The sequence below is a fragment of the Ornithodoros turicata genome, unplaced genomic scaffold, assembly GCF_037126465.1.
Source record: "Ornithodoros turicata isolate Travis unplaced genomic scaffold, ASM3712646v1 Chromosome55, whole genome shotgun sequence".
Lineage (NCBI taxonomy): Eukaryota > Metazoa > Arthropoda > Arachnida > Ixodida > Argasidae > Ornithodoros > Ornithodoros turicata.
Window position 1 is genome coordinate 838,881 of NW_026999383.1, and position 21,533 is coordinate 860,413.

The window sequence follows — 21,533 nt, forward strand, 5'->3', positions numbered from 1 at the left end:
GGTGCAACGGTGTTTAGAGAGCACAGCATTCATGATGGAAATGAAGTGTACAAACCCGATCTGTTAGTATGCAAGGATGGGGTTACTTTTGTAATGGACGTTCAGATCCGGGGGAAATACAAGCCCCTCTCAGTCCTTGCGAATGATAAAATTCGTAAATACTCTACCCCTTCCATCAACAATTGTATTCTGCAGATGACAGGGACTGCCTGCATCTACCATGTTCCTTTTCACATTTTCAAAGTGGGGGTGTATAGAGAGAAAGGCAAGTGCAACATTAAAGGACTTTGGTCTAACAGCACGGAATATTGCCTTACTAAGTCTTTTTGTGTGCTTAGGTTCGATACATTGTTTTCGTGTATTCTTCCCGGCAACTGACCGTTGTAAGTGAGGTTTTAATCTCTTTCCTTATATAAGAGAGAAGGATTTATTGTATCTTTTCTTGTATCTTGGTATCTTTCTTGTGTATCTTTCTTGTACCTTGGTCGCCACAAAGGGCGACCAAGTGTAATACTCACCATGTGTTTGAAATACAATCCATTCAAAGACGAGTGATAGGCGGAAGTAAGAATAATCTGCTTTCGGTAGCTAAATGCCACAAAGGACGACCAAGTATAATACATACCATGTGTTTGAAATACAATCAATTCAAAGACGAGTGATAGGCGGAAGTAAGAATAATCTGCTTTCGGTAGCTAAATGCCACAAAGGACGACCAAGTATAATACCTACCACGTGTTCGAAATACAATCCATTCAAAGTCGAGTGATTGGCAGAAGTAAGAATAATCTGCATTCAGTAGCTAAATGCCACAAAGGACGACCAAGTATAAGACCCACCATGCGTTTGAAATACATTCCATTCAAAGTCGAGTGATAGGCGGATGTAAGAATAATCTGCTTTCGGTAGCTAAATGCCACAAACGACGACCAAGTATAATACCCACCACGTGTTCGAAATACAATCCATTCAAAGTCGAGTGATAGGCGGATGTAAGAATAATCTGCTTTCGGTAGCTAAATGCCACAAAGGTCGACCAAGTATAATATCCACCATGTGTTTGAAATACAATCCATTCACAGTCGAGTGATAGGCGGAAGTAAGAATAATCTGCTTTCGGTAACTAAATGCCACAAAGGACGACCAAGTATCATACCCACCATGTATTTGAAATACAATCCATTCGAAGTCGAGTGATAGGCGGAAGTAAGAATAATCTGCTCACAATTGGAGAAAGGTTAAAATATCTAGGTGTTTGGGTCCATTCCTTTGGACGAGTTTCCCCTTATCTAGATTAAGCAGGAGAAGACCCTTTGGCCCTGCACAATAGTCCGCTAAAACCTCATCAGAAAACGGTAATCCTACTATATTACTACCTGCCTAGGTTAACCTATGATTGGTCAGTCTCCGACATCAACGTCCCGATGATTCAAAAATATGACCGGCTGATGCGCAAATGTGTTAGGGAATTTATTCATCTGCCTCACGATGCCCTCAACGCATTCCTGTACACGAAGTTGGCTGATGGTGGTTTGGGCATTCCGTGCTTAGAATTTAGTCTACTGAGGATTCGGTTATCCCGTCTTCAGGCCATCCAGAATAAAACAGATGACCCCTATCTGATGGCTCTAGCAGCATCTCCCTTTATTGTAAAAGAGTGGAATAGGATTGTACACCATTTACAGGTCGGCAGTCATGATCTGACATCGAAGTTCAGCAACGCTACTGGAGAATCCACCTACTCGGCACTACTGATGGACGAGACCTGGAGGAGATGCGGTCATCCCCGTCGGCCTTTTGGATCAGGGGCCCTCCAGCCTTCCTGTCGGCGGCCGAGTGGGTGGATCTCATAAAACATCGCATCCACGCCCTCCCAACACGGGTGAGATGTGCACGGGGCCGTTGTAAAATCAACAGGTGTAGTGCTGGATGCCATTATTCAGAGACCATGGCACATGTAATACAAAGCTGTCCCAAAACGCATGGTGCACGCACTAAGCGTCATGGTAATATTGTACTTAAATTACAGCATTGGTTAGCTGGTATTGGTGCCACTGTGTTAAAGGAACCTAGGATACTCATCCAGGAGAATGTGTATAAGCCAGACTTAGCTGTTTGCAAAAATGGCATCGCATACATAATGGACGTATAAAGAAGAGGTGAATTCAGACCCTTGAGTGTATTTTCACGTGACAAGATTCTAAAGTACTCAATTTCTGGGTTCGACGACAAGATTATTGAACTAACGGAAGTTTCGAGGGTGTTGCATGTTCCCATAACTTTCTCGGAACGTGGTTGTATGGATAGGAGGGCCAGCACAGCATTAAAGGACCTGGGTCTGTCCCCTCGGTGTCTGACCTTTCTGTGCTTATTTGTGTGCCTTGGGTCGCTGTACTGTGTTAAGTTTTTCTTCAGGTCAACCGGCCGAATATAAGGGTTTTTAGCTTTTCCCTAAAAAAAGCAAATAATTTATTGTATTTTCCTGCAATAAAAAGTTGATAGCTAAATGCCACAAAGGACGAACAAAGTATAATACTCACCATATGTTTGAAATACAATCCATTCAAAGTCGAGTGATAGGCGGAAGTAAGAATAATCTGCTTTCCTTTAGCCTACCAATGCAAATTGTTCCTGCGGCGCATCTTTCTCGTCTATGAAGGGTTTGCGCATACATGCGTCATTAAAGAAGCATGCACTACCTGTGACTGTTTGTGGAGCTGCTCGACCGGGAGGTGCCGCAGAGACGCGTGCAGAAGTTCGAAGCCTTCCTGGGACCAGTTCAGAGATACCCGGTGTCGCACAAGAAGACGGACCGAGCCAACCCGTGCTATGTCCAATTGAAGACATGGCCCTTCTATGCCCAGAATGTGGATCGAAATTCAAGTCGAAGATTGGACTGGGACTGCATCGAAAGGCAAGACACCCTGTACAGTACCAGAGCCAGATTGGACAGCTCGTGTGAAGGCAGGGTGGTCACCAGAACAGGAGTACATTCTGGCAGCTACAGAGCCCCCAAGATTTATTCACCAGGCACTTGGTGAGCTACTGTCTGACCGCTCCGTGGAATCGATAAAGTGCCATCGGAAGCTGGCCACCTACTGCGATCTGGTAAAGTCGCTCCTCCAGAGAGCAGACCCTACAGTCCCTGTGACAGCGCCGTCCCCACCTCCGTCGCAGAGCCCGGAGAGGTCCTTGCATCCTGATAGCCAAGCTGGGATATCTACGATTGAACCGCCAGAACGAAGCGGGACTCCAGTAGGAAATACCCAAGCTACCCGGTCTACGACACCCCCCGTTGTTCCAGGGATAGAGGCGTTTGGCCCATCGACGTCAAAGAGAGAGGCTATAATAAGGGAGCTCACAAAGCTAACAGATAGAGCTCCTCCTGAATCCCATCAAGGTCGCCGCCTCTTCGATATTACCAAGACTACGCTATTGGGGGCCAATATGGAAATGGCGCTGAATGATTACGTCAGGGACGTTTTCTTTCAAGACGATGTGACATCTACAAGGAATGAACGACGACCGAGACCACCTGGATCACGAACTTGTATACAGATCAGTAAAACAAGGAAGAAGCGGCAAGAATATGCCAGAATACAGGACATGTTTAGAAGAAGGCAGTCCGAGTGTGCCCGTCTCGTCCTCGATGGTTACGCGCGAGCTGTAGTCGAAGACGAGCGGGCATTCCTAGATGCGTGGGCCGATGTTATGACAGCTCCACCAAAGGGAACCCTGCGGCCAACCCTTTACCCATTGCCGCCTCGTCCTAAAGTGGAACCATTGTATTTGATAACAGGACAAGATATCAAGAGGAATTTTCCCTCGATGTCGTCAGCAGCGGGACCGGATGGCTTTTCTCTGAGGGCCCTGAGAGCGGTTCCTATGACCCTGCTTAGGGTGCTCCTAAATTTGATGATGTTGCAAGGACGAATCCCAACAGCACTACGAAGCGCCAGAACGGTCTTTGTGCCGAAAAGGCCAGGTGCTACGCTACCTGGAGAGTTCCGACCGATTACTGTGGCTCCGGTGTTACTACGTTTGTACCACAGAATACTAGCAAGAAAATTGACGGCATTTCTCGATCTGGACTTCCGACAAAGAGCGTTTATTCCGGTTGACGGATGCGCTGAAAATGTTCTGCTGATGAGTACAGCAATGGCGGAAGCAAGGGATAGGAAGAGCCCATTATATATGGCAGTCCTCGATATGTCAAAGGCTTTTGACAGACTCACGAGGTTGGCGATAATTGACGCATTGCATCACGAAGGCATTTCCAGCGGATTCGTGCCCTACCTCGAAGACCTATTCCGAGATGCCCCAACCATATTGCGAATGGGTGCTACTGAAAGATTAGTCAAGCCAACCACTGGAGTAAGTCATGGGGACCCGTTATCCCCTGTACTCTTTAATGCTGTCATAAATCAATTTCTGAAGAGGCTCGACACAGCGGTTGGATTTCGGATCGGCGAAACCTCTATAGACACCATGGCCTTCGCCGACGATGTCGTCGTGATGGCCTCTACTCCCAGAGGTCTTCAGGCGCGTCTGGACGACATCACAGAGTTCCTGGAGTAGCGTGGACTGGACCTGAAGGCGACGAAGTCTTTTACGGTTGCTTTTGTCCCCTCTGGAAGGGAAAAGAAAGTAAAGATTGATGACACCAAGGTCTTTACCATCAAGAACCACCCGGTACCTGCACAAAGACCTACTTTCATTTGGAAATATCTTGGGATGACTATGAGTGCTGACGGGAGAGCACGCCCACCAATTCGTGACCTGGAAGAAGCTCTGATGCGTATTCGTCGGGCTCCTCTTAAACCCCAACAAAGGCTAGTTATTCTCAGGAATTATCTGGCACCACGTTTTTATCATCAGTTAGTCCTGGGCCGCTGGTCCCTAGGACTCCTCAGGAAGATGGATGTGAATATACGACCCGCGGTGAGGAGTTGGCTTAGACTCCCTCACGATACCCCGATTCCGTTCTTTCATACTTCTTCGGCAAGTGGAGGATTGGGAGTGCCGTCATTCCGGGTGAATGTCCCCGTGCTTCAGCGTAAGCGACTACAGGCCTTGAAGAGTTCTACCAATCCTGTGGCCCGGGATGCCCGTGAGCGGGGCTATGTTCGTGCCCACCTCCAGAGGGCGGTGGAGGCCTCGAAGGTAGAAGGAAGACGCATGAGGACAACAGATGCGGTTTGGAAATACTGGGCGAGCAAACTCTACCATAATAAAGATGGGAAAGCCCTGGCAGATGCTCCATTTGTGCCTTACGGCCACCGCTGGATCTCCGAGGGCACCCGGGTGATGCCGGGACACCAATTCATCGACGGCGTGAAGATACGTATAAATGCGTTACCATGTCGGACCCGCTCTTGTCGTGGCCTGGAGGAGGCCCGGGAGTGTAGAGCCGGGTGCCATTCGCATGAGACCCTTTCGCATGTGTTGCAAGTCTGCCACAGGACACACGGGGCCAGAGTAAAGCGACACAACAACGTGGTAAAATACGCAGTGAGAAGATTGACGGACTTGGGTACTCCGTGTCTGAAGAACCGAAGTGACTGTGCCGGAGGGGGTGCTTAAACCCGACATCGTTGCCACAAAGGAGAGTTCGGCGGTCATCCTGGATGCCCAAGTGGTGGGAAAAGGCGTCTCCGTTGGCCTGGCTCATGAGCATAAAGTGCTTAAATACGACAGACCAGATGTAATAGCCAAGGCCTCGGAGGTTCCCCAGGACAATACCACATTGGGCAGTATCACTCTGTCATTTCGAGGGATATGGGCCCATGAGAGCGCAAAGCACCTCCTCCGTTTGGGATTCACCAAGAAAGACATCACCATAATGACAGTGATCGCCGTACAAGGAAGTATTTTCGCATACAAGGTATTCGGCAGTATGACGTCCACAGTGTGAGCTGTGGCTGAAGGAGACTCTGTGGACCACTGGACGCGGTTACTTAGGGAGGGGGGATGGGTATCTCTTCCCATGTAACAAAGAAGTATTTAAAAATAGCTAAATGCCACAAAGGACGACCAAGTGTAATACCACCGTGTGTTTGAAATACAATCCATTCGAAGTCGAGTGATAGGCGGAAGTAAGAATAATCTGCTTTCTTTGAGAGGCCCCCTCTGGCATTACCCACTGGAGATGAGGTGTAGGACAGCCCTTACAGACTTGCTGGCTGTTGCCGGCCCATGGCCGGGGTGCTAGGGCCCTCCTGGAGTATCTCCTGTGGCGCGTCCCGGCTAGTCAGGGTTGAGCACTACCCCACCATCAAGTGTACGAATCGTGGCCGGAGGCGGAAGCTTCGTGGCGGTTAAACCAGTATACCGCTGAGTGAGTCCCCAGTATACCCCTGAGTGAGCTAAATGCCACAAAGGACGACCAGGTATAATACCCACCATGTGTTTGAAATACAATCCATTCGAAGTCGAGTGATAGGAGGAAGTAAGAATAATCTGCTTTCGGTAGTTAAATGCCACAAAGGACGACGAAGTATAATACCCACCATGTGTTTGAAATACAATCCATTCGAAGTTGAGTGATAGGCGGATGTAAGAATAATCTGCTTTCGGTAGCTAAATGCCACGAAGGACGACCAAGTATAATACCCACCATGTGTTTGAAATACAATCCATTCAAAGTCGAGCGATAGGCGGATGTAAGAATTATCTGCTTTCCCCCATGTACATGGCAACATTGGACCTACGAAAAGCTTTTGATATGGTTTCCACCCCAGCAATCATGGCCGCGGTCATCAGGGCAGGGTTTCCATCGGACTTTCGGGAATACCTGGGTCACTTGTACGAGAAGAATGAGACCATAATCTCTTCACGAAGAGTGACCACGACAGTAACGCCGAGCCGAGGAGTAAGACAGGGTGGCCCTCCTCTGTCTCCGTACCTATTTAATTTGGTAGTTGATGAATTCCTCGAGAGCCTGCCGGATATAATAGGCTTTCAACTGGGCCAGTATCGCGTTAATGCGTTAGCATTTGCAGGTGACCTCGTGCTGCTCGCTGCAACGAAGCAGGGGTTACAGCTCCTTCTCGACCGTGCAGTTGACTTCTTCGCCCCCCGTTGTCTAGAGTTCGGAGTTGCGAAGTGCCTAACCCTATCCATGGTGCAGTCTGGACGGGAAAAGAAAGTAAAGATTACCAGTGACCTCTTCTACATCAATGGAGTGCCCCTTCCAGTTACGGGTACTACAGATCAATGGCGTTATCTGGGCCTGACACATACAGTGGAAGGAGTGGCGGTGCAGGGTTGCCAGGAATTGAGCAGTCTACTCCATCGCCTGCAAGTGGCGCCTTTGAAGCCGCAACAGCGCCTGTATATTTTGAAGACATTCTTGATGCCGAGGGTTTATTACAAATTGTTAATGGCGAGAACGTCAGTGAGCCTTGTGCGAAGACTGGATGCAGAGACACGTAAGGCGGTTCGGCAGTGGCTTCACTTACCCCACGATACGCCTCTGGGTTATTATTATGCAGCCTGTAGGGACGGGGGCCTTGGTGTCCCATGTCTTGAGCTACTAATTCCGAGGCTGCGTCTTTCAAGGATTCAACGACTGGCCAACAGCAAGGAGATGGTCTTCCGTGAGGCAGTAGCTGTTCCTGCGATCCAGGCAGACCTTACAAGAGCCCAGCGTTCGCTTAATAGAGATGGTGACATTCTCTATACGATAAAACAGCAACAAGCTTACTGGGCCAGGAGGCTCCATCTCTCGACTCATGGGACTGGTCTGAGGGAATGCAGGAAAGTTCCCTTCGTGCATTTCTGGGTTACGGACGGCACCCGGTTGATGACAGGAGCTGCCTTCCTTGATGCGGTTCGGATCAGAATAAATGCGTTGCCCACAAGGTCAAGGGCTTCGAGGGGGCGTAGCCTGGAAAGAGCATGTAGAGCGGGCTGTCTGTTGCCGGGTACCCGAAAGCCGTTTACTGAGACACTAACCCATGTGGTGCAGCACTGTCATCGCAGCCATGGTGCCAGGGTCAAACGTCACGACGCCCTGGTTAGTTTAGCGGCCAGCCATCTACAGCAGCACGGTTGCCAGGTTCTGAAGGAACCAACCATCGTGACGTCGCTGGGACGCCGGAAGCCGGATCTGGTGCTGCACAAAGGGGATGAGTCAGTCATTGTTGATGTCCAAGTGGTCTCGGGCTCAACGCCTCTCTGGACGATGCATCAACAAAAGGTGGACTATTCTTCGACTGAGGACCTCCTGCGTTCACTGCAAGGTGACCGACTGCCGACACCGTGGGTGACGTCATTGACTGTGTCATACAGAGGTATGCGGTGTAGTGAATCTGCCAGGGACATGTTAAATCTGGGACTGACGAAAAGTGACTTGAAACTCTTGTGTGTGCGTGCTCTTGGGGGGACATCGACCGTGTGGAGGGTGTTCAATCGGGCAACTCATTATGCCGAAGGCCATTATTTGTTATTATTTGTTAATGATAGGCTTTCGTTCTTGTTCATTGTTGTACAGTTGCAGGTTGTTGGTTGCCTCCTACCGACTGGAGAAATTTGGAATAAACAAATAGCTAAATGCCACAAAGGACGACCAAGTATAATACCCACCACGTGTTTGAAATACAATCCATTCAAAGCCGAGTGATAAGCGGAAGTAAGAATAATCTGCTTTCGGTAGCTAAATGCCACAAAACACGACCAAGTATAATACCCACCACGTGTTCGAAATACAATCCATTCAAAGTCGAGTGATAGGGGGATGTAGGAATAATCTGCTTTCGGTAGGTAGATGCCACAAAGGACGACCAAGTATAACACCCACCATCTGTTTGAAATACAATCCATTCAAAGTCGAGTGATAGGCGGAAGCAAGAATAATCTGATTTCGGTAGCTAAATGCCACAAAGGACGACCAAGTATAATACCCACCATGTGTTTAAAATACAATCCATTCAAAGTCGAGTGATAGGCGGATGTAAGAATAATCTGCTGCAGTCTGGTGGGACTTACGACCAGAGTAACAACTGCAGTTTATCTTCTCAGGGTGGTGCCTGGAGAGGTGAGAGTCTCAAGAAGTTTTCTGTCGTCATCACGGAATCCGGGGAGCGGCGGCTGCTGTCTGAAGACTAGTGCAGCCTGGTGGAGCCTTGTGGGAGCGGATCATCAGCTTTTTTCTTTTTTTTTCTCTCTCGGTCTCATATACGTTGTTCCTCATGGACTACGACCGATGAAAACCTTGCGGTTTTGATCCCCCTCGCCCGTTAGTACGCCTGATTTCAACCAGAGGTGCCCTACGCCGCTCTTAATCACCAGATCCCGCAAGGTGGCGCTGAGCTCCCCTGTAGAGGTCGCTTTAACACCTAATTTGAATATCATGTGCTCCACGAGCCAATCAGCAAACGGTTGGATTCTGCTAAAAGGCCACCCGTAACCTGCTGGACTCGCAGTCTGGTGGGACTTACGACCAGAGTAACAACTGCAGTTTATCTTCTCAGGTTGGTTACTATCTACATATTTTTCTTTTTTTGCGGTCTTTTATCCCACCAGACTGCCACCAGTGTTCTATATATAGTGTGGGTTTTTGTGTGCCCCTTTTTTTTTCTAGACAATTATCATTCTCTTGTGTATATTTAATCTTCGCCATTGTGTCCTGAGGTATCTGCCGGAGAACTTTGGCCATATTCTTTGTTAATTACTTGTACGGGTAGTTTTAGGAAACTTAGGTATCTTGTACCCTGTCACGTGACAGGGCCCGTAAGGGATGGAGAGTTGCCCGCGTTGTGGAAACAGCTACAAAAAAGGGGACTCACCCAACACCTACGTAAATGTGCCCCTGAACTAGCCAATGCCCGGGTGAACCTCGCTCGCCATAACTTTGTGTGGACGGATGAATTACTTGTTATTTTAGCCCAGAAAGAACTCCAGTTACGTGAATTAGGAGCTCCAACATTTATTAATATAGCTCTCGCCGAACACTTCCCTAATGCCACACTTGAGAGCATTCGGTATAAGCGCAAGACAGCAGCATATAAGGCCATTCTCGAGGAAGTCGAGCTTAGTCAACTTGCTCGGGATATCGCCCATAATGTTCTACAACCTTTGGCGGATGAAACAACTCAGGAGGACCCGATTAATACCACGGAAGCCCTACGCGTCGCCCTAGGTGAATTCCGCGATGACCCCTCTCTATCAGAAGTGGCGGCCCAGCTTCAGCAGATTGTTAGAGGGTACTTCTTAATGAAGATAGCTCTGCTGATATCGACCGCTGGGTGAGCAGTTTATCACGAACTAGGAATAAGGTGCCTCAGCCCCATCAAGCTAGAGGAAATACTACGCCTATATCAAATAGGGTAGCACGCAGAAGGCGTTATGCTGAATTTCAGCGACTCTTCAAGAACAGCAAAAGAAAGCTGGCTGCAAGGCTTCTTGAAGGCGACAAACAGATTAATTGCGACCCGGAACGTGCTCTGGATTTTTGCGCCAAAGTGCTCCAGGAGCGGAGTGACGTGGCAATCTTCGAAACTGCAGGGCCTCGTTGTCGCGGCTTCCGCCTTACGCCAGTATCAGTAGATGAGGTAGAGACTGCATGCCGCAACAACAACTCTGCTCCTGGGGAGGATGGCCTAACCATAAACGCACTTCGCCAGTTGCATCCCAAGGTATTGGCAGCCTTCTTTAATCTTCTGCTACTTATGGGACGTCTCCCTCCATCATTGACATCTGCGAAAACTATATTTCTTCCGAAGAAAGAACGGAGTACTCAGCCTGACCAGCTACGACCGATTACCATTTCCTCTATGCTTCTTAGGACGTTTCATCGGATCCTTGATACGAAGATGCGTGCTGGTATTGCCTTGGACCCTATTCAACGAGCATTCATGCCTACGGACGGCACGTTCGAAAATGTCTACCTGCTGCGATATATGCTACGACAGGCCCGCAGGCGTTGCAGAGGTCTGGCCCTTGCAGCTATCGATCTGCGTCTAGCCTTCGACAGTGTTCCGTTTGAAGTCATCTTCAGAATTTTGCAGCACAGGAACATCGATGACGTCCTGGTTCGTTATATACGGGCCTTCTACGAGGGGAGCTCCACCACCCTCACTATGAATGGTCTTGAAAGGACAGTGCGTCCAGCTCAGGGAGTCCGGCAGGGGGACCCCCTATCCCCCCTACTGTTCAACTTAGTAATTGATGAATTTATTGCAGAATTGCCTGAGGGGATAGGTGCGAAGTTGAGGGGCGAAGCCTGGCAGCGCTCGCCTTTGCTGATGATATTATTTTAACAGCCAGGACCCCCGAGGGACTCCAGCAAATTATTGATAATTTTACTCTGTTCGCAAGCGCAAGAGAACTGCATATCAACACCTCCAAATGTGCTACCCTCACCATCCTGCGTTCAGGTCGACAGAAACTTATAAAGGTTGTTCCTGCAGAATACCGTATTGGTGAGGAAGTCATTCCTATCTTGGGCGTAGACGACAAGCTCAAATACCTGGGGTTAGAAGTAAATACGTTCGGCAGGGTTGTACCATGTGTCACCAATCTCACAGAACAACTACAGGCCCTTCAAAGATCTCCTCTTAAGCCACATCAAAAGATGATTATGCTATTGTATTATCTGCTTCCCAGAATGGTGTATGACTGTACGGTTGCGGAGACTGATGTCGCCAAACTACAGATGTGGGACAGATTGATAAGGCGTTACGTGAGGCATGTTCTCCATCTTCCGCATGATATACCTAATGCTTTCATCTACACAAGCATATCTGATGGGGGCCTTGGGGTGCCGTCATTTGAACTGTTCATACCAAGTATGAACAGTTCAAAGTAGAAGTATTCAAAGAAGTATTCGTCTTCAAAGGCTTCAGAAGATGGGTGCAAAGAGTGATACCTTCCTTGAGGCAGTTACTATGTCACAGCTCTATTTTCAGGACCTTACCAAACTGCGCAATATTTTGCGTAAGGGGAGCTGGACTCTGGAGTCCAAAAGCGATCGAAGAAACTACTGGAAGACTAAACTCTACTCCGCTGTGGACGGCAAGGGCCTCTGCGAAGCACCATTTGGTCCGAAAGCTACTTGGATACGTGAGCCACCCCTATTCCTCACAGGAGCTGAGTATATTGATATTATTAAGCTTAGGGCTCACGCACTACCTACAAGGCTGCGATGCGCAAGGGGACGGAACAAGCCATCAAGATGTGGAGCAGGCTGTCCAACCTCTGAGTCCATTTCGCACATTCTTCAGGGATGCCCCCGTACTCATGGCGCACGGATCAAGCGGCACAATCGCATTATGGACCACATCAAGAAGAAGCTGGAAGCAAGAAGTGTGCGAGTCTACAAATAACCTCAAATGAAGCTCGGCGATACGGTCTACAAGCCTGACCTAGTTTTCTCCATTGAAGGAACAACGTACGTCACCGATATACAGATTAGAGGTGAATATAGGCCCCTCATGGCATTTTCCTCAGAGAAGATACGAAAATATCATGTTCCGGGCCTGGCAGATAAGATTTCTGAGTTAACAGATTGTCCTGTGGTAGTCTACCAACCAATTTACAAAACGTGGAGTTATTGAACGTAAAGCGGCATCTTTTTTACGTACACTTGGCTGGACTAACAGAATGTTAGCCTTCCTTTCCTGACTTGTCTGTCTTGGGTCAATATATTGCTCCAAAACGTTCCAGCGGGCAACTTTTCACCCATTTAGGTTTTAAGCTTTTTTTCCATTAAATAAAAGTGAAGGATTTATTGCATTGTATGATGTCAATAAAAGGTTTCTAGCTAAATGCCACAAAGGACGACCAAGTATAATACCCACCATGTGTTTGAAATACAATCCATTCAAAGTCGAGTGATAGGCGGATGTAAGAATAATCTGCTTTCGGTAGCTAAATGCCACAAAGGACGACCAGGTATAATACCCACCACGTGTTCTCGTAGTCTGGTGGGTAGTCTGGTGGGAGAGGCCCACCACTGTGTATTCACACGCACTCTTTACACAGTGTTCCTGTCCTGTGTGTCCCGAATCTACCGTCAGCGTGGGCAGTGTGCGGAGCAGTACCGTGGAGCAGCGAGGGACCAACATCAACTGTGAGGTGATGGAGGAAGAAGACTGAAGCGCGCCTGGACTTGTCCCGCCCTGTTGAGGGCTCCTGAGTTTTTTGTTTTTTTTTTACGTTGTCCCTCGTGATCTATGGACGTTCAAGTTGAGGGAATAGTATTCTCTGGTACGTGGAACTACGCCTCAAGAGGTCGCCAGAGGCCGCTTTCAGTGATTCTTCTATGTGGCGCGAGATGGCGCACCCCTCGTAAGCCCCAGGGGGCGCTGTGAAGACACCAATCTGCATATCTTACAACCAGCCAATCGCACGGTGCCTCAGGACTATTTAAAGAAAGAACTTGGGATCACCGACGTAGTCCGGTGGAGAGCCCCAGAGTTAGCGAATGCCAATGTTGTATTGGAGGGGACGAACAAAAGGTGGTCAAGGGAAGAGCTAGCATTAGAGAAATTGAATTAGTGACCGGACGTGCGCCGCCTAAATTCATCAATCAAGCCCTCGCCGCCGCTTTCCCGACGCGTACGGCGGAACAGATACGGTATAAGAGGAAGTCTGACATATACCACGCCCTTATAGCAGAAATACGCGGGGAAGAAGCTGCGGCGGTGGATGCTGGAGGAGATATAGCCCGGGCTGATAGAAATCAATCACCTGACCCTACTCCTAGTACGAGTGCGCCAAGCAGTATCGAAGAACACCCGGTAAATCCCGCGAGCGAGGAAGACTTTCAGGGTCCGCCAGGTTTCGCGGGGGTAACAGTGACTGGGACGACCCCCCCCCCCCCCTCTTGCTTCCGGAACCTTGTTGGGTGAGTCTACCCTTGTGACTGAGTTTCGGCGGAGTGAAGAGGATCCCCAAAGTGGCAGACTAGCCAATGAGGAAATTGATAGTGAAACCTTATCAGCACTAGCAAACGAAATTGCGGAATTCGTCCTTGAAGATAGGGAAATACAGCACCCGAGTAGTAGGGCGGTAAATCAGGGCTACGATTCACCAAGCCAAGATCTTATGCACGGAAGTGGCATAGACTCTCCATTGACATGCTCGGCCGATCCTTTATCTAGAACTCTCACAGGAGGTGAGGGTACACAATCACGATTGAAAGAAGCCCTATGGGGCTATTGCGGTAAAGAAACAACGAGGGAACGTTCTAGAGCAGTGTTTCCCAAACTTTTAACGGTGACGGACCCCCGGAAGCGATGCGAACCAATTCACGGACCCCCCCCCCCCCCCACATCACACACACACACACACCGTCACAGCCAGTGCATAACCAGCAACGTCGTCAGCTGCTGCGTGCTTTGTTTGTATGTGTATGACGCGGACAAACGTGCATTGCAAGACTTTTCTATCAGAAATTAGAAGCTAGCCGTTGAAGCATGCTTGTAGCAATTTTGGAAGTTCTCGGTGTTTGGAAACCGGGCAGCATGTACGAGCGGGTGTTTGTGGGGACGAAAATCCTCACTGAAATGTGAGAGACGGTCGCGGACCCCCACGGACACTCTCGCGGACCCCCAGGGGTCCGCGGACCACACTTTGGGAAACACTGTTCTAGAGAGCTGAAACGTATTATACATCATGCCCTTGAGGAGAATATCAGGTTTGCAGACATCGATCGGTGGATCATCAGCTTTACGTCACCAAGACCACCCTGCCCAGAACACCCTCGCCCGGAGGTTGGGGATAATGGTCCATCCAGTAGGAGCGGCAGAAGCGAAAGAAGAAGGCATTATGCCAGGTGTCAACGCCTGTTTCACCTGGACAAGAGGAAGGGAATATTGGAGGGACAGAATATAAGTCGTGGCGATCCAGAGAAGATTATACAGGCTTGGAAAGCGATTCTCACGGAGACTCCTGAAACCATGTGTATATGTGTATGGAAGCCCCGTCAGCACCCGCCAGCTACATGCAACTTGACCCGGTGACACCCGAGGAAGTGAGACAGGCTGCTGCAGGGGCCAAGTCAAGTCCGGGAGCAGATGGTGTTACAGGAGACGACCTGCGCCGCATACCCAGTGAGGATTTGGCGGCCGTATTCAACTTGTTTCTACTCCTGGGGAAGCTTCCTCCATCTCTTACATCGGCCCGGACGATTTTCCTGTCTAAGAAAGCTGTAAGTGTGGAGCCTCCGCATTATCACCCTATTACCATCGCAAGCATGTTCCTACGTACCTTTCACAAGATTGTAGACCTCAAGCTCCGGAACTTTCTGATAATAAATAACTGCAGCGTGCCTTCCGACCTACGGATGGAGCTTTTGAAAATGTGATGCTGCTACGGTACATTATCAAGCAAACCCGAAAAAAGTGCAAAGGTCTGGCTCTGGCGTCCGTCGATTTGCGTCAAGCATTTCACAGTATCCCTTTTACTGTGATTTTCCAAGCACTCAGGTCACGGGGCGTAGACCCTTGCTTACTACCTGGAATATTTCTACAATAACAGTTCTACTACTCTGCAAATGGGGCGAGTACAGTGTCTGGTTAGACACTCCAAAGGTGTACGGCAGGGAGACCCCTTGAGCCACTACTATTCAACCTTGTTATGAATGAATTCCTATCGTCATTAGGTCAGCAGGTTGGATCAGAGATCACTGGAACTCGCCTGGGTGCTCTGGCATTCGCCGACGATGTGGTCCTGCTGGCAGAGACACCCCAGGGGCTACAGCATGTGCTGGACTCATTCACCATATTCGCCTGTGCGCACGGGTTACACATCAATAGTCAGAAATGTGCCACCTGGACCCTGATTCCTTCCGGCTATCAGAAGCTAGTCAAGGTTACACCCAGCCAGTACTACGTGGGACACGACCCTCTGCCTATGCTCTCAGTAAGCGACAGACTTGCCTATCTCGGCGTTCTTATAGATGCGTTCGGGAATGTCCATGCTAACAGGACATTAGCTGCTGCACAATTGGAAACTCTACATCGATCTCCTCTGAAACCGCATCAAAAGTTCGTGATTTTATTATACCACCTTCTACCCCGTTACGTCTGCAGCTGGACTGTAGCTGAGCTCCATATTCCCATGCTGCAACAGTGTCATAGGGAAGTAAGGGGGTGCCTGAAAACTTTCTTGCACCTGCCACATGATGTACCAAACTCCTACTTCTATTCCAGCATTGAGGATGGCGGACTGGGTGTCCCCTGCTTTGCTCTGGCAGTTCCCAGGATGCGACTAGACCGCTTGGCCCGCCTCGGTCAGAGGCCGGAAGACAGCTTTTTGCTGTCTGTGTCAACCACTGCAAGCTATAGCAAAGAACTGTCCAGGCTGCAGGGGGCACTCAGTCAGGGTGGCTCGGACCTGAGCAGTAAGACAAATCAAGAAAACCACTGGCGTCAGCGACTCCTAGCAACAACGGATGGTAGGGGTTAAAAGAAGCCCCTGGGTGTCCTCCTCCCTCCTGGATCCTCAACCCGCCCCGATTCTTCTCAACTGCAGAATGGATTAACCTGATAAAACATCGGATCCACGCCCTTCCCACCAGGGTAAGATGTGCCCGTGGCAGGAGTAAAAATACTAGATGTTCTGCAGGTTGCCTGTCAGCAGAGACGATTGCTCACGTGGTTCAGGCCTGTCCAAGGACACATGGTGCACGCGTCGCTCGTCATGACGGCATAGTAAAGTACCTGCAGGGGGCAGCAAGGAGCCTTGGCGCACAGGTGCTACGGGAGCCCAGGATTACAACAGGAGACGACGTCCGGACCTAGTCATATACAGTCAAGGCATCGCACTGGTCAGTGACGTGCAGGTACGCGGTGACTTTAGGACGCTAGCCTCATTTGCTGAAGACAAGAGAAGAAAATACCAAACTGAATATTTTGGTCAGCGAGTGAGGGACATGATCGACTGCGAGGTAGTACTACACGAACCGGTCATCTGCAATGAGCGCGGCTGTTTAGAGAAGGGAGCTGTTCGCTTCCTAAAGAATTTAGGTTTAGTTAAGCAACAGATGTCACACATGAGTCTGCCGGTGGCCCTGGGGTCAATAAAGTGTTTTTTGTCATTCATGCGGGGCACCAGCGGCCAATATAAATGGTCACTCTCCCATAGAAAGAGGAAATGTTTTATTGTACATGTGTATGTGTATCAATAAAAGTTCCTAGCTAAATGCCACAAAGGACGACCAAGTATAATACCCACCATGTGTTTGAAATACAATCCATTCGAAGTCGAGCGATAGGCGGAAGTAAGAATAATCTGCTTTCCTCGGTGAAGTTAGAAATCGCTAGGTACAGAGCAACAAAGGAAATCCAAGAGGAAGCTCGTGCCGCATAGCAGGAGCTCCTAGCGTGAACCCACGCGGCACGGATCAGTCAACGTCCGCCCAAGACCCTGCTCAAGAAATATGTCCTGCGACCTTTTCCTGTCCCTGTGGGAGGCCTTTTTTCTCTCTCAAAGGGCTCCGAGTACATGCTGGACTCAAGAAGCACCGCCTAGAACCCGTAGTCAATGAGGACTTGGGTGCCAGAGGATCAGAAGGCAATGCCGACAGGCGACTGTCATCAGATGTTGCGACCACTGCGGATGATATGGAGGTTGGAGGAGATGTCGAACCTGCAGCAATGAATACACTTCGCAGTGAGAGGCAGCCCGGAAATGACACACAATGGGCCTGTCTTGTTTGTGGACGGACATTCACGACTAAGTCAGGGTTGAACCTACATAGGAAAGCCCGGCATCCAGAGGATTATAACAATGACGTCGGCACGGAGCGGACGAGACCCAGATGGGTACCGGAGGAAAGCTACCGGTTGGCGGCAGCAAACATTGCCTTGAGGAGCCTGGACAAGCCTCCACGGTTCATAAATATTGCCCTTCAGGAGTCTTTTCCACACAGAACAGTTGAGGGGATTAAATGACATTGGAGAGACCCACAATATAGAGCCCTGGTGCAAGACTTGGCTACTAAGAGTAGCCAGGTAGGTGAGATGCAAGACAATGTCTCTACGTTGGGGACGGATGGAGACAATCGACAAGATATACGGTCGCATGAAGAGGAGACCTTTGTACGCTACGGAAGGGAACTCCCCCCAACGAGAATGGAGGTGATTCGGGACGAGATAGAGAGGATAGCCGGGCGTACTCCTCCTGATTCCTTTCAGGGTCATCGACTCTACGATAAAGCCAGCCAAGCTGTGATGGGAATCGATGTTACCTCCATGCTTAATAGTTACCTACGAGACGTCTTTGTTAAAGAGCAGGGCCCATGGAGACCTAGGGTGACCCACCTCCAATATCAAGTTGGTCTGTCCAAGAGAAAACTCAAGAAGGCCAATTATCGCAGAATACAATCAATGTATCGGAAACGACAGGGGGAATGTGCGAGACTCGTCCTCGGTGGTTACGGTTCGCCTGCAGTCGAGGACGAGGTCTCTTTTCTCAACTCCTGGGGAACCGTGATGACGGCCTCTCGACCACCTCCACAGCAGGAAGAGGAGTGACATGGAGCGACAATGGTCAAGTGAACTCGGCGATTAATGCGTTGGTAAATTGGATATGATCCGTGAGTTCTGCAATATGCCGTGGGAGTTTATTCCAATCTGATGATGTTCGTTGAAAGAAGGATGCCTCGAATGATGTTGTACGTGACCGAGTTAGTAGTACCTTATGTTGAGTAGTATGGGATCAGCTCAACTGGCCCACAACTCACACAGTGGCCTGGACGCCATTAATGAGCAATTAGAGCAATTTGGGACCCCCACAGTAATTAGGATAATTCAGGGAGTCATTACACTAATTGGGGAGCATCTAGGACGTGTCCAGACCACTGTGTGAGTTGTGGGCTAGTTGAGCTGATAAAAAATAAAAAAATAGGTAGAAAATAAAATAAAAAGATAGAGATAGAGTGGAGAGAACGAGTTTAGTTGAAGATCAACGACGCCATCTTGTAGAAAGCGGTCCGGAAAGGCTGTTGACTGTCGCTGGGCGACGGAGCACGGAGGCATGTTGCAAAGCATCGCAGCTATGAACACCAGTTCCGGACATCCTGTGACGTCAGCTGTGACGTCATCATGGCATGTCTGGGCAAGTTAGGACAGCTCTGGACATGCAAAGAGAAACACACTCGTAATACAGAGGCCGGGAAAGCAAGAGTATGCAAACCATCAATAGCTAACAAGAAAATAGAACTAGTTACACAACAAATGATCCCACCACAACAGGAGTGCAGAACCATGCGACTGCTCCATCCGAGAGGCAGGCAGAAACTGACTCGTAATGCTTTTTTGTCCTGTATAAAGCCCCGCAGCTGCACCCCCTAGCGGTTACCTTCTCAACTAATCTCACAACAAAATTATTAAGAATCACGCCAGCGCTACAACCGTTCCCAAGGCAGAAGAAGATAGAAAATGGCGGGGATACCCGGACAACAGCAACCAGCACCCGACGTGCACGGGCACGAAAATCGCAAACAAAGCGGGAACAAAGTTGGCGAAAGCATTAGTTACACAACAAATTACCTCACCACAGCAGGAGCGCAGACCGATGCGACTGCTCTCCGTGACAGCCCGCCAGAAACTGAGCGAGCGCGGGGAGCGCACGTCTGCTTTCCGCGACAGCTGGAGAGAAACTGACTGGGGCGCCGCTCCGCGGCCGCTACGCATACGCGCTCCTAGCACCCTCTGGGCGACCACCTCCGAGAGGCTAGGAGTGAAGAGCATTCCTGCGCCCCCTGCTGGCCGTTCTCATTGGTCGTGAGGCTAAGAGAGAAGAGCATTCCTGCGCCCCCTGCTGGCCGTTCTCATTGGTCGTGACGTCATTCTATTGTCTCAGGGCTACCCTGTTTTTTTTTCACTAATGCTCCTTTGGTCAATCTACAATGAAGCCACAGTATGACGTCATCATGCACCTGCGTGGCTCAAGGACGCGTACGCTCTAGACAGGGGTCCTATTATTTTTTGAATCACTATCCCATGATTATTTCCTTTATTCTTCTATAACGATTGAATAGGAAACTATTGCAGAAGAGCACCATGCATGAAAGCTGATCGTAGGAATTCCAAAGTCTTACTAAATGAGACTTGCAAAAGAACAAAATATCCTAACACGTAACTCCATCAACGACAAATAAGAGGACTAGGCACTCAACAAATCAACACAGAGTACAGGTAACCAGGAGCGCAGAACTCAGGGCAGCACTATCGTCAAGACAACAATGTTCCTTGTCAAAAGGGAAAAAAATAATAAGCATCAACAAAAGAAAGAATGCATATCGGGGCATGTCAGGACACGTCAGGACAAATCGTACGACTGCTGGGCAACAGAGGAAAACAAACACTTGAACAGAGTGAAAAAGGCACTCACCATCATTTTTCCCGTTCACAGCATTCCCTCATTGTAAATCCGCTCGTCACAAAATCCACCTGCATCGTCGCACACGATTCACCAGTGCCGAACCACACATCCGCACCCCATCAGAGGCAGACAGAATCCCACCGAAGCTACACTCTTCCACTGACGCCCAACGCAATTACCAGGAGCAGAATTTGCGTGTCGAGACCCGTCAGTGTCCAAGAGAGAAGTGAATCCTTGCGCCCCCTGCAGGCCGTTCTCATTGGTCGTGACGTCATCCTATTGTCTCAGGGCTACACAGTTTTTTTCCACTAATGCTCCTCTAGACAAGGTCAACCTGAAACAATAGTCTCTCGGTATGACGTCATCATGCAGGTGCGTGGCTCAAGGACGCGTACGCTCTAGACAGGGCACCTGTTATTTATTGAATCACTATCCCTAGATTATTTCCTTTATTCTACTATAATGATTGCATAGGGAACTATTGCAGAAAAACACCATAGACAAGAGGAGATTGTAGCATTTCATTCCCAAAGTCTTACCGTACAGGAAAAAAAAAAGGTACAGCAAGACATAAAGTCACACACCTGTCCCCCTCGCGGTTACTCTCTGAACTAAATGAATCGCAAAATTATTAGGAATAGCACTACTCCCATTCAAGGCAGCACTATCGTCAAGAATATTCCTTGTACAAAAAGAAAAAAACTACATGTAGAAGGAAAGCATGCCAGAACAAGCCCAGGCATGTCAGCGCATGTTTGTCAGACAACAAGGGGGGAAAAAGCGAAAAGAAACAAAGAAGAAAACCAGCATCAAACTATTTCTAAGCACACACACTCCTCTTATTCAAAAACAGTGCTCATCATAAATCCGTCCAGGGCAATACACACCATTTTTCTATTGCTACAATTTTTTTCCAGTAACGGTCAATGCATTGCTACAGACTGCGTGACGTCATCACATCCTGTCTGAAGCAGAAGACAGTGGCAAAGACTCCTATCATTCATTGAATCGCAAGATTATTTCCTTTGTCCTACTCTTAATGACATTCATTCTCTCATTAAAATTCAACAAAAAAGCACCCTGCATATTAACGATTTTCACCCCAAAGGCTCATCATGGTCATTAGAATTACAGTAAACTACCACTGCTCTTTTAAAATAATAAGTGAGACCACTCAACATCACCTCCAGGTTTATGTG